The sequence below is a fragment of the Sinocyclocheilus anshuiensis genome, unplaced genomic scaffold (assembly GCF_001515605.1).
Source record: "Sinocyclocheilus anshuiensis isolate Anshui unplaced genomic scaffold, SAMN03320099.WGS_v1.1 scaffold3874, whole genome shotgun sequence".
NCBI lineage: Eukaryota > Metazoa > Chordata > Actinopteri > Cypriniformes > Cyprinidae > Sinocyclocheilus > Sinocyclocheilus anshuiensis.
Window position 1 is genome coordinate 415,092 of NW_015554070.1, and position 14,254 is coordinate 429,345.

Consider the following 14,254-nt stretch of genomic DNA (forward strand, 5'->3'; position numbering starts at 1 on the left):
ACACACACACACACACACACACACACACACATATATATATATATATATATATATATTTATTTCATATGTTTACGTAGTGTAAAATATATATATTTTAATTTAATTAAATGTAACTTCCATAATAACCATTTTAACCTTCAGAGAGATGATTTAGAATTAGAATTATTATAAAAAACACTTTTGTGCCAAACTCGGTTACATTAGCCTATTAAACAAATAATTCTAAAATGTGAATTTTAAAAATGTTTCTGTATATTTTTTATATACTTATTTTAAAGTTATTATTAACATTATTATTGTTGTCGTTGAATTGTGTGCTGTATGTTATATGTTATGTGTCTGAAGTTGATTGCTGTGTTATCTGAGTCCAGGAAAAAATTCCCAAAAATGGGACACTACGTTCTATTCTATTCTATTTTTTTCTATTGCATTTTAGCATACCTAAGTTGCATGCAAATAGGTTAATTTGGTCTAACCTGCTCTATAGTGTTTTGGGGAAAACGGTATCATGTCCTTCGTGAAGCAGTTCTTCATTTCCTCTCAGATTTGATCGTTGTGCTTCTGCAGAGTAATCTAGAGTACCGAATGCCAGGATAATATACATTTAGTACCTGCCGGCTAAACAGTGGCCTGTTATTTACTAATGTGAGTAATAATACAGGTGATTGTTTGAGAACAAGGAAACCCGCGGTTGTTTAAACTTGAGCCTCAGTGCCAAACATCTGAATAGATGCTGCAGGATTAATGTATGATGCAGCTTTAAAGACTGAATGAGGCTAGAAGATTACTGTAGTTTTTCTAGAGAAAGTATTGGATGTTCACGCAAAGCAGCCAGTGATTTATTTTTTTGACTCTAGTGTTGATCATACATAATGCTTACATGCATATTCTGTCCGTTTGACTCGTACTGTAAATTCAACAGATTGAGCTGAATGTATGAAACCATAGTGAAATTTAAAGGAATAGCTCACCAAAAAAATTAACATTTGGAAATGTGCTCACTCTCAGTTCATCCGAGATCAGGATGAGTTTGTTTCTTCATCTTTAAACCTTTGCTTCTTTCCAAAATTGTAAACAGTGTTTGATCTGATTCAGACCAGAACACTTTTTCACTGGAGGAAGCGTTATTATGGATTATGGACTCTATGGTATTTTAGTTAAAAATGTCTTAATGCTGGATTTGTTTCAGCTTGTGTCTTCTCCAGATGTTAACTGATGGACTGGAGTGCTGTGGATTACTTGTGGATTATTGTGATGTTTTTATCAGCTGTTTGGACTCTCATTCTGACGGCACCCATTCACTGCAGAGCATCCATTGCTGAGACACTGATGCAGTGCTACATTTCTACAAACCTGATGAAGAAACAAACTCATCCTAATCTCGGATGGGCACATTTTCGTGTTTGGCTGAACTATTCCTTTGAGTCTAGATGAAATTTTTTCAACAGCACTGCATTGAAAGTCACTGACAGAGTGATCGAGGCCAACCAAAACATCCTGAGGCTTTCTGAGAATCCAGAAGGAAGGAATGAGTGAGGAAAAGCACTATTAGACCTCATACTGTTCATGCAGACAGTTCCTGCGATCTATAAAGTGTGCAGTTTAATCATGCTGTGCTTTTATGCATGTGAAAAGAATTACTAAGTTGTTCAAGCCTGACTAGTTATTTTGAACTTTGTCTCAAAAGAGAGTTAAATCGGTCTCAGTTTCTGAAGAGAGTAGCAGTGCTGTTGTCTGACCACATGTTTTGTGCTGAGTGCAGGGTTTGTCCGCAGAAAGCGGTCTGATTATGACTAAAGCATAGCGCAGGGGAGACGTCGTCTCGTATTACTGAACGCTGACCTGCTGGAAGAGTTTAGTCAGCGCTCACACGAGTCTGACCTGTTCATTGAGCGCCCACTCGCTGCTGCTTCCTGCTCTTTATGTGCTTTAGATTACCGTACAGTCGTATAATTGTGCTGCTTATGCTCAGAACTTGTTCATGTTTCTCTAACAACACAAAGATAGGGTGGATCTGAGCGAGCGGATCAGAAAGTCAGCTAGTAATGCAGCTGTCTGTGTCTGTCAGTGTGTTAAAGACCACATGAAATCAAACCTGACTCTTGTGACGCTGTATGCTAATGCAGGGGGTTTCAGACATGTTTGCCTTGAACGTCTTTACTGAATATAAAGGCAATTATATATGTTCATGAATAAAACTGACATTCAGAAGTTTGGGGACTTTTTAAACATTTTTGAAAGTCTCTTCTGCTCACCGAGGCTGCATTTATTTAATCAAAAATACAGTAAAAATTGTGAAATATTATTAGCAATTAAAACAGCTGTTTCTTTGTGACTATATATTAAACTGTAATTTATTTCTGTGATCAAAGCATCATTACTCCCGTCTTCAGTGTCACATGATCTTCAGAAATCATGCTAATTTGCTGCTCAAGAAACATTTCTGATTATTATCAATGTTGAAAACAGTTGTGCTGCACAATATTTTTGTGGAAACTGTGATGCATTGTATTTTTCAGGATTCACAGATGAATAGAAAGTTTGAAATAGAAATCTTCTGTAACATTATAAACGTCTTTACTGTCACTTTTGATCAATTGAATGCATCCTTGATGAAAAAAATTGTTGATTTCCTTTAAAAAAAACCTTACTGATCCCAAACTTTTGAACTGTATATGCTATTAAATAAACAGGACAAGTCCACCCAGACTCCCTGTTACAATCAGAAATGTGTCATCACAGGAAAGAAACCAGTCCATTTCATGTGGTCTTTAAGAGGTTGGTCTTCACAGAGAAAAGAAGGAAAGAAAGAGGAAATGAGAAAAGGATGTGAAAATTGTGACCAGTCTTAACAGGATGCACCGACGTGTAAAATTAGATATAGAAACACCCTAGTCAGCAACAAAGTGACCATATAAGCCATGCATTACAGCAGTGAAGCGAATTCTATTGCATTTCAGTAAATGTGTGAATGTTGGTCCACTTCTAATCGGCTAAATGTAGCAGACACGACTTTATAAGAGTGAAACTGCATTATTTTTTCAGAACTGAATTGTTATTATTCCAGGTGTGAACAGAATCCAGGAGTCACTCCTGAACTAGCAGGAGCAGTGTTTTAATATCTCACAACTATAAACAAGAAACATGGCTGTCTGTACTTTAACGTGTGTGATGTTAATTAATATTAGTAACTGGAGGTGTATTACTGACTGGCGCTTTTTTTGAAGTTAAATGCATTTGTCTCTCGCACAGAGAGCGAATTTAACTGTTGAAGAGAGTTGAATAAATAACCAAAATCGTTCATGAAACATCAGTAATACAAAATCCTGTTTAAATCATTCATAAAGTCTTCCTTACATAAATTGAACAGAAACATGTGCTGCATTCAAGTGCACTGGGGAAGCCTGGCAGATTTTTATTACGACGTTTAAGTCGAAAAAATAATACATTTTTATAATAATGTTTATTTACATTATTTAAGTGTAAATAGCAAAACAACAACTACCAAATTGTATGATAATTATCCAGCTTAGTTGTCATAACAAATGGAAATGTAAGATTAAATACAAAAATAAATGTAAAAAAAAACTAAATTAAAAAAGGGAATATTTAAATATGGAAATATATACATGTGGTAATAAATAAATGTAAAAAATACAAATAAATTAATGCATAAAGTATACAAATGAAATTAAAATAAATATAAATAAATAGTAATGATAAGTACAAAATGCAATAATAAACAATAAAGTTAAAAATAAATGCAGAAAATAATGAATAAAGGGAAAATGTAATACAAAAAAAAAAATCGGGACTAAATTAAATATTAATTGTGTTTGTTTTATTTATGCATTTTATGCAATTTACGCCTGCCGTAGCACCTTTTGCAATAGCGCTGTGAATGTATAGGCGTTCATCATACTTTCATGAGGTTTGTGGCCTAAATCAGTGTTTGACTTGAACATGAGCACCTAGATCGCACAGTTTCTGTGGGACGTCTGTGTTTTCATCATAATGGAAAGGTCAAGATCCGGCCATGAGTCATAAAACATTAACCCTGTCAACATGGCGAATTTGTCGACACATTCGGAGCAGCCAAGCGTGGCGTGCATGTGTTTATATCTGGTTAACCGCTGGTGATGTTCTGTGTTTTTAGTCTTTCTCAGTCACTCAGGTTAATCAGTCTCTCTCTGATTTTCCCCGCAGTGCCGTGATTGAAGGAGCTGCCCTGCTGTTACACACTCGCACACTCGTCGTGGGATCACACACACACACACACACTCATCTCAGTATGCTGGCTCTCCTGCTGTGTGCTGTGCTGGCTGTTCACGCTGACGGTGGGTGATCTTCTGCTCCCTACATGCTGATTATAAGATCATAACCTGTAAACGTGAACCACACCGGAAGATCAGGCCCTCGGTAATGCCTCCACAACAAACAAACAAAGGCAGGAATGAATAAACAGGCCAGGCCTACAAAATCATGGGGAACTACATACATACATTTTGTTTTATTTTTGCAGGTGCCTTATACTGCCATTCAATATTTTAATTCATCAAGGATGCATTAAACTGATCAAAAGTGACAGTAAAGACGTTTATAATGTTGCAAAAGATTTATATTTCAAATAAATGCCGTTCTTTTGAACTTTCTGTTCATCTGTGAATCCTGAAAAATAAAATGTATCACAGTTTCCACAAAAATATTGTGCAGCACGACTGTTTTCAACATTGATAATAATCAGAAATGTTTGTTGAGCAGCAAATCAGCATATTAGAATGATTTCTGAAGATCATGTGACACTGAAGACTGGAGTAATGATGCTGAAAATACAGCTGCGCATCACAGAAATACATTACAGTTTAACAGATATTCACATAGAAAACAGCTGTTTTACATTCTAATAATATTTCACAATTTTTACAGTATTTTTGATCAAATAAATGCAGCCTCGGTGAGCATAAAAGACTGAACAAAAACTTACAGATGCCAAAATTTTGAACAGTAGTGTATGTAATTATAATAATAATAATAACCATCATCATCGGTATTATTATTATTATTTATAAAAAATATTTTTTATGATATATATTTCAATTATTTTTTCATAATTAATTTTTTTAAGTGTGGGATAAGTGTCCAAATACTTAAAAATATGTATAGTGTATACTGTCTATACTTAATACATAACAGAAAAAAGCAGAAAATAATACTGGAAATAATCCTCCTTGATCTCAAAGAGATTTTATTACATAAGAAACTACTACAATGGTGTAATTTCATTAGGTCACATGCATCTAAAATCATGCATGACATTGACATGTTCTGAAATATCAAAGTTTGCACAGACAAAAAGCATGAAAGTATCTGTGAAATTTGGTTTTATAGATGCTCGGCGTGAAAAAGAGATTTTATTCTTCCCCATTAAAAGTCCATTAGAGGCTTATATGGCATATCCTTAGTTAAATTTGCATAGTGCATAAAGGGATTCTTGCGTGAATATTATAAAATTGAATCCAAAATGAGCTCTTTAATTGATTAATATCTGCCTCTCTGCTGGTAAAAACTTTAAAACTGTCTAGACTTTATACGAATGCGAAGACTATTAACAGCGGTGTAAAATGGTGAAGGTCAGAAATGTGCTGAGAAAAGTGAAAAAAGCACGTCTGTGATTTTTAAGGTTATTCCTTATAGCCCTGCAAACCTGAAGAGAAAAGAGCGAGGAGGACAGAAGAAAGGTTTTCCTGCTTGGGCTTGTGTTTACGTTCGTCTGCGGATGAAAACCAGCACTCGGGTGTGGCGTGTTGGACTTAAACCACAGTTATGACTAGCTCTTAGTTTAATCTCTATTGTAGGACTGTGCTGAAAAAATACAGAAGAGAAGAGCAGAAGAGAACGTAACTCAATATACAAGACATGAATTGGCTCCTAGGATGTATGAGCTCATATGCTTTCATATTATCATTCCCAGTTTCTCCATTTTTCTGTATTTTCACCACATATATGGTACACGAGTCGGGCTTGCAATCGGACGGTTGCTAATGTAGTTTCCTAAAACAGTGAGTCCTGAGCAGACCGATACAGAGCTTGCCACATTTGACTGATTTTTGTGGAAAATTTGTGAATTTTAACATAAAATGTGTTGAATGGAAGTACTAAACTCTTACTGGGGATGTGGGGCGTGTTGAACAAGTACTGCATAATAAATCAGTTTGGTAGGATTCTTAAAGGAACAGTTCACTCAAAACTGAAAATGTGTTCACCCTCAGGCCATCCAAGATGTAGATGAGTTTGTTTCTTCATCAGGTTTGTAGAAATGCGGCATTGCATCAGTGTCTCAGCAATGGATGCCCTGCAGTGAATGGGTGCCGTCAGAATGAGAGTCCAAACAGCTGATAAAAACATCACAATAATCCACAAGTAATCCACAGCACTCCAGTCCATCAGTTAACATCTGGAGAAGACAAAAGCTGAAACAAATCCAGCATTAAGACGCTTAACTAAAACAATTCTAAAAAGTCCATCTCCTGTTGTCTCTCACATATAAATCCTTAGAGCTGTTTAAACGCTGCTTGATCTGTGCAGATTTCTGTCCTGATTCACACCAGAACACTTTTTCACTGGAGGAAGAGTTATTATGGATTATGGACTCTATGGTAGTTTAGTTGGTCCGTTCATGTACTAGAAATCCCTACAAACCTGATGAAGAAACAAACTCATCCTAATCTGGGATGGTCTGAGGGCGAGCACATTTTCAGCACATTTTCAGTTTTGGGTGAACTGTTCCTTTAATATCTCTTCATAAAGTGAATTGCAGCATTAGTGACATCTTCTTGAGCACGTGAGCAGCTTTAATGCCATTTAAAGTTTTTATGCCATTTTCACCTTTAATGGCAGGACGGTAGAGTGGTGACGGGACACAGCAGGTCCAGGGAGACTCAATTACCCGATCCGATGTTAAGTGCATCATGTACTCGCAGTAGGGCACGTGTCCGACCGAATCTCACGCATCAGATCATAGCTAAGCCCCTGCAGTGTGTTTTGGCCTTAATAAACCTCTTGTTATTTTTCTCCAACTTGGATGGATTTGCTAAAGCGTAAGTGGATAGAACTGGTAATTAAAGCCAAGCACACCATAAGACAGAAGCTCATTGCACTTTGATGATTTAAGTCTGTGACAAAAAGCCCCAGATTTTAGCAGCATGCGCCTCATCAACACTTTTCTGACAAACACACTTGTGAAGCACACTGATTTCAGACTGGTTTGATGCTGATCTGTGCACAGTAGGGCTGCACGATTAATCGGAACAAAACTGAAATTGCGATATGGCTTACCTTATAATTAAATAAATATATGTAGATATACTGTATGTTTATGCGTTTCAGAATGACATGCGGCCCTGTGTTCATTCACACATGAGCAGCTCATGATCCACCAGTGTTTTCAGTGTCTACATTTTTATTAAATACTTGATTGTTTTTTTTATTTTTATTTACAGTGAAACATTACTGTTGTCTTATTTTGTTTAATATTTTTATTTAGTAACAATTTATTATCATTATTATATTATATATTTCACTGTAAGCGAAAAACAATCAAGTATTTAATAATAATAATGATTATTGTTGTTGTTTTTATAGTCATTGATATATAACTTGATATATAATCACAATCTCATTTTCTGTCAGAAAAATCACGTTTTTTTTGTTGTTGTTTTTTTACCTGTTTCACTTACTTATGGCTGACAAATAAGCATCACATTAAGTTTATTAGTTTATTCATATTAAAACTAATAATGGATTGCTTCAGTAAGGACACTTTTTCAGTTTGGAGATTATTGCTGAGAGAGAGCGAGAGAGAGATGATTCGATTGCCCTTGTGTCTGTCCTCGTCGTTGATCTTGTGTATTGGTTTGTTGTTGTTATTGTTGATTATGTTGATCTTGTGTATTGTTGTGTTGTTCTATTGTTGTTGATCATAGTGTTGATGTTGTGGAGCTCCAGGCTGTGAGGATGTTGTTTTCCCTGAGGCTGTTGTCTGTACAACGACACACTGTACTCTGCACATAAGACTGAATGAATACAGAGTCACGCTCAACTGTGTGCGACTTCTCTTTCATAATTTCAGGCTTAAGGCAAGATCATCGGTCCTTCACCCAGATTAGCTCCACACCTGAAACCGAGATGATCATTCATGCATGTGCTTCATAACCTCGTGCTTCACTGCTTGGACGATAGTACCATTTTTCTCCATGAGCTAGTATTATTTTTTTTCAGTCTGTGTAATTTTATGCAATATGCGCTGTTTAGCTGTTTATGTATATTACAGTAAAACCTAAAACTTGAACACTGTTCTGCTGTTCTAGTTGTCTTGGGCTTCATGCTCCTGTTCTCTGTCCTGATTTCAAGTGCTTCTCCACTTCATTTGTCATTTTTTAAAACTCTCAGTCTCCATCTCTTCATACACACAGACTGTAAACACACACTGGTGATTTTCTGCCTTCCGTATCTCTGCCAGAGCCTCATCTACGTCAGCTGAAAGAGAGCTGGATATTTATGACATGATATTTACACTGTGAATGTCATTATGATTTGACGATATCATCCTATCGGACCAATAAAGGCCTTTGAGCAGAACTTCATCTCATAGAAAGAGAGGAGAATGACACGCTGAGCTGTTATTATGTTTGGACAATATCAGAGCCATAAATCTCATTCACATGGAAATCAATCTCTCACATACAGAGAGAGAGAGAGAGAGATGAGTCGATTGCCCCTGTGTCTGTGCTCTTATGTGTGGTCCAGTGTTACCCATGATTCATTGGGATGATAATGTCACTGAGGTGACGCTCTACCGCTCCGTCAGATACATGGCCTTGCAAATGACTTCTTCTGTAGGCCGCTGACAGTGAGAATTGAAAATCCATAGGAGATTTTGAGTGTTCATTTGGAGTTGTATTCTGTGTTTCAGAGCTTGAGTGTCGTCAGCAGCGTCTTTAGGACTTTATTAGTTGCTGTGAACATCACTGTTGCCTTAGATTGTGTTGCTTGATGAGGAGAGGTGTGCAATTATCTTTTTTGAGTGATAAAACATAATTTCAGCCTGGCAGATGATAAAATGAGCAGAAAATCTGAGCACCTAGAACACCCTAGCAACCACTTAGTAGTCACCCTAGCAACTACCTAGAACAGCCTAATAACCACCTGGAATACCCTAGCAACTGCATAGCAACCACCTGGAATACCTTAGCAACTGCATAGCAACCACCCAGAACATCCTAAAGGCAATTGAACACCCTAAGACCACTTAGCAACCACCCAGAATACCCTAGCAACTGCATTGCAACCACCCAGAGCACTCTAACAACCACCCAGAATACTCTTATCGACTGCATAGCAACCACCCAAAACACCCTAAAGACAATCGAACACTCTAGCAACAACCTAACTAGCACCCAGAATACTCTAGCAACTAGCCACCATCCAGAACACCCTCAAGACAATTGACCCCTGCATCAAACGCCTTAATCACCATAGCAACCTTATTGAACACCATGTGAGTACCCTAAAGGCAGAAAACAGAGACACATAGAACACTCTAGCAACCACCCGGACATCATCATCACCATAGCAACCACAAAGAACACCCTGTGAATACCCTAAAGGACAAATACCTTAGAGGTGTAAATAACACCCTAGTAGCAACCACCCAAAATACCCTAGCAACCACCGAAATATCATTCAGAAGACCTAGAAAGCCTCTAAAATACCCTAGCAACCATCCAGAACACCTCATCAAACGCCTTGATCACCCTAGCAATCATAGTGAACACCCAACAACCTCATAGTGACCACATAGAATACCCTAGCAACCATATTTCAACTCATTAACAAACACCCTAACAACCACCTAGCAACCAACCAGAACACCCTAAAAAGCATCTAAAATACCCTAGCAACCACCCAGAACACCTTATTAAATGCCTTCATCACCCTATCAACCACATATAATACCTAACAACCTCACAGTGACCACCTAAAATATCCCAGCAGCCACAGAACTCAGTTTAACCCCTCAGCACCTCTCACAGCAGTCTTGCATGATTGTGGCAGTGAGTTTTGTGTAATTGTGTCTCTCGTTTGTTAATGGTGTTAAATTCAGAAAGCCTGATTTCCTGCTGCTGTGTTGTGTTTCCATCACTGGGGGGCGGTAGAGCCTCACCGCTGTGACTGAACACTCACAGCCGGTCCTGAGCCTCATGTGTTTCTGTTCTTATTCAGCACAGTTTTCTGTAGCCTTTATGAATCTAACCAGAAATAAACCTTCATCACTTTAAAGTGTGTGTGTGTGAGTGTGTGAATGTGTGTGTGTGTGAGAGAGAGAGAGAGGGAGAGATCAAGGGTTGGAGAAATAGAAGAAATAGTGGCACTTTCAAAAAACATTTACCATTTTTGTTGTTGTTGTTGAAATATATGATCTTTTGGAGCGCGTTTCTATCATGAGAAAACAAAAAAAGTTAATTGCAACTTCTAGTCTCACAATTCAGACTTTTTTTTTCTATATCTACTTTTTTAAGTCTATAAATCAATTCAGACTTTTCTTCTTAGAATCTGAGTTTGTCTCACAATTGCGTTGTTTAACTTATGCTACGAAATAAAAAATAAAAAGCGCATACTTGCAACATTTCTTCTCAGAATTCAGAATTTAAATTTCACAATTCTGAGTTTATATCTCATAATTCTGATTTGTTGCTTCCACCATAAATAAAATAAATAAAAATAAAATAAAGGTAATTGTGACTTTTAATCTCATAATTTGCACTTTTTTTCCTCACAATTGCAAGTTTATATTTCAGAGTTTGGACTTCCTTTCAGAATTTTGAGTTTATATCTTGCAATTGTGTTTTGCTGCCACCATGAAATAAAACATAAAAAAGGTAATTGTGACTTTATCTCACAATTATGACTTTTTTTCTCGCGATTGCAAGTTTATATCTCACAGTTCTGACTGTACTTCTCAGAATTGCAAGATGAATAGAAAGTTCAAAAGAGCAGCATTTATTTGAAATATAAATCTTCTGTAACATTACAAACGTCACTTTTGATCAGTAATGTGTCTACTTTATCTTAAAGTATTCATTTCTTTTTGTTTGACCCGTGATGATGCTGATGCTAATATCTAGATGGTCCGTTTCATATCACATGGATTCCTAACCAGTTAGACGTCATTATATGTAATTAAACAACAAATTAGTCTAAATGATCATTGTATCATGTAGCTGGATGACATCTGTTCAAGATTAATTAGCGCAATACAAAAATGTAGGTATATATAATGTGTTTAATGCATGCCGTCCGTTCTCATCTGCTCAATCATCTACATTATTCTCTGTAAACGGAGAAATGGCACGAAATGTGCTCAACAGCAGGAATAATGGAGAGAGAAGCACGATCTGAGAGACAGAGGAGACGTAAATAAAGCGCAGCGGTGTGTGTGGCAGCAGTTATGAGGGCCGTAGTGACTTTATTTGATCCCAAACACAAAGCGTGGCATGTAAATTCACATTAGCCCACCTTTATTCAAACACACATCTGCAGCTAACATCTCTGTCCCTCGGCCAGATTCACATTTCAAGCATCTGAACGAGGGTCTGGAGCTCTTCTCGCTGCTCTTTCAGTGCTTTAGTGTGCAGCTGTTGAACCAGACTGTCCATGTGTTCGTCTGCTATTTCTGCCTGAGCGCGTATTTTAATCGTTTAATTGTTTTCATAGCTTTGTCAGCTGCTGATAAATATATATATATATATATATACAGTGGGTACGGAAAGTATTCAGACCCCCTTACATTTTTTACTCTTTGTTATATTGCAGCCATTTGCTAAAATCATTTAAGTTAATTTTTTTTCCTCATTAATGTACACACAGCACCCAATACTTTCCGTACCCACTGTATATATACACTACCGGTCAAATATTTGGGATCAGTAAGACTTGTAATGTTTTTTAAAGAAGTCTCATCATTATGCTCATGCATTTATTTGATCAAAAATACAGAAAAAACAGTAATCTTGCTAAATGTTATTACAATATAAAATAATGGTTTCTATTTCAATATTCTTTAAAATGTAATTTATTTCTGTGATCAAAGCTGTATTTTCAGCATCATTACTCCAGTATAAAGTGTCACATGATCTTCAGAAATCATTCTAATATGCTGATTTATTATTAGAATTATCAATGTTGTGCTGCCAAATATTTTTTGGAAACTGCGATGCTTTTTTCAGGATTCTTTGATGAATAAAAGAACAGCATTTATTCAAAATATAAACTTTTTCTATATATTGTATTAGTTATTTATTTATTTATTTGTGTTAAGTATCTAAATACTTAAAAACAACTATCCACAAATAATTACAAATAAACAGCAAATAATACATTGAATTAAACAACATTTTGAAGAAGTACTGCCTTGTGAAACATAAAACTACATTTTTTTGTTGTAATTTTTACAGTGTAGTAAGTAGTAGTAAGTGAGGTTTATAGCTGGAGTTTCTGTGTGTTTACACTGCAGTAAATATGTGTGTGTGTATGTTTAATAACTGTTACTAGGATCTTATGCAGTCTTGAGCAATGAGCATCTGAGACTGGAATATTATAAAGTCAAATGCTTTTCCCGTTTTCATTGTCACACTTTTGAAACTTCATCACACACACACTCTCACACTCACACACACACACACACACACACACACACACACTCTCTCTCTCTCTCTCTCACACACGCACACGCACACACACACTCACACACACACTCACACACACACACACACACACACACGCTCGGGTTGACAGCGCTGTCCCCTGTGTGGCAGCAGATTGAGGTTGATTTGAGCATCATTAATGCTTGTGTGAGCAGCTCACAGAGGACAGACGCGTTCCTGAAGTTTCCGTGACGTCAAGCGCTCATGTCACGAGCTCTTCCTGGCTGGGACGGTGAGACACGTGGGCGCTGTGAATGTGCCATTACCAAAATAAGGCATGAGAAACATCATTTGAGGCTGCTGAGTCCCGTATTGGTTGAACAGCAGGATTTGTTCATAGTTCCTGCCAATTTAGGGTTGTTTGACTGGCTGATGTTCTTATGTAAGTTCTGCTTCTCCACTCAGAGCCTGTTTTTCTCCAGGCCTTTGGTTTCTGATGGCAGAAAGGATGATTTAGTGTTGATATGAGCAAAGATGGCCAATTTTTTTTTTTAATTAATTTCCTTTTTTTTTTTTTTTCACTCAGATGCATCAGTTATCAAACACACTTAAAGAATTAACCCTCTGGGTCTCTTAAAAAAACATTTTGAAATTTAAAAAATCATAGCTTCATCGGAATGAGAGGACACTTGGTGGCTTTTGTTGCATTAGCTACGTGAACACAGAAAAAAAATCATGGACATGATTCAGGTCAAAACATCTAAAAAAAAAAAGTAACACTTGGTGCCAAAAATAGCTCATAAAAATGTAATAAATATTGCATAGTCTCATAAAATCCCCTCAAAATTCGAAGTAATATTCAAAAAATATTATTAAGGAAAAATATATTACATTGATTTAACTGAAGAAAAAAAAAGTACATTTCAAGGCTTCGGTCACTTTCAACCATGAGGCTCAGAGGGTTAAACAATCAATTATAGTTCACATGCATACATTAAAACAAATATTTATTCCTGAATCCATCAAACATTCAGAAGGCTTTAATATCTCTTCTCTCTTTCTCGTCTCTTGTGTTTGGATGCACCGCTCTACTGTTAGTTTAGACGAAGAGCTGACAGACTAATGAGGAACCTCAAATCCTCATCTCATATGGAAATGCTGGAAATCACAGTGACAAAAACACTGTGTGTCAATATTAGTTTGTTTGCGTATGCCGTGAAAGTCTTGAAGCGCTTGCCAATCTTAAAGGGGACACTGTTTATTTATTCATTCATTTATTCCTGTTGTCTTATTATGTTGGCAAAGTGTATTTGTGCCATAAAGACAGGATTCCCACAGTCATGGCAAACATAAAAAAACAAACTAATGTGATTTCAAGGCCTAAAAAAAGTCATGGAAATGAATACATATTTAAAATCATGAACATTTGTGTAGTGAATTAGTTCCCTTTCAGTCAGTCACGTTCGACGTTACGTCAGTCGTGACTGACGAATTGGGATCTCGCCCGAGAGCCGTTATGCTCTAAAATGCATTATATTGTTGATACAATATTT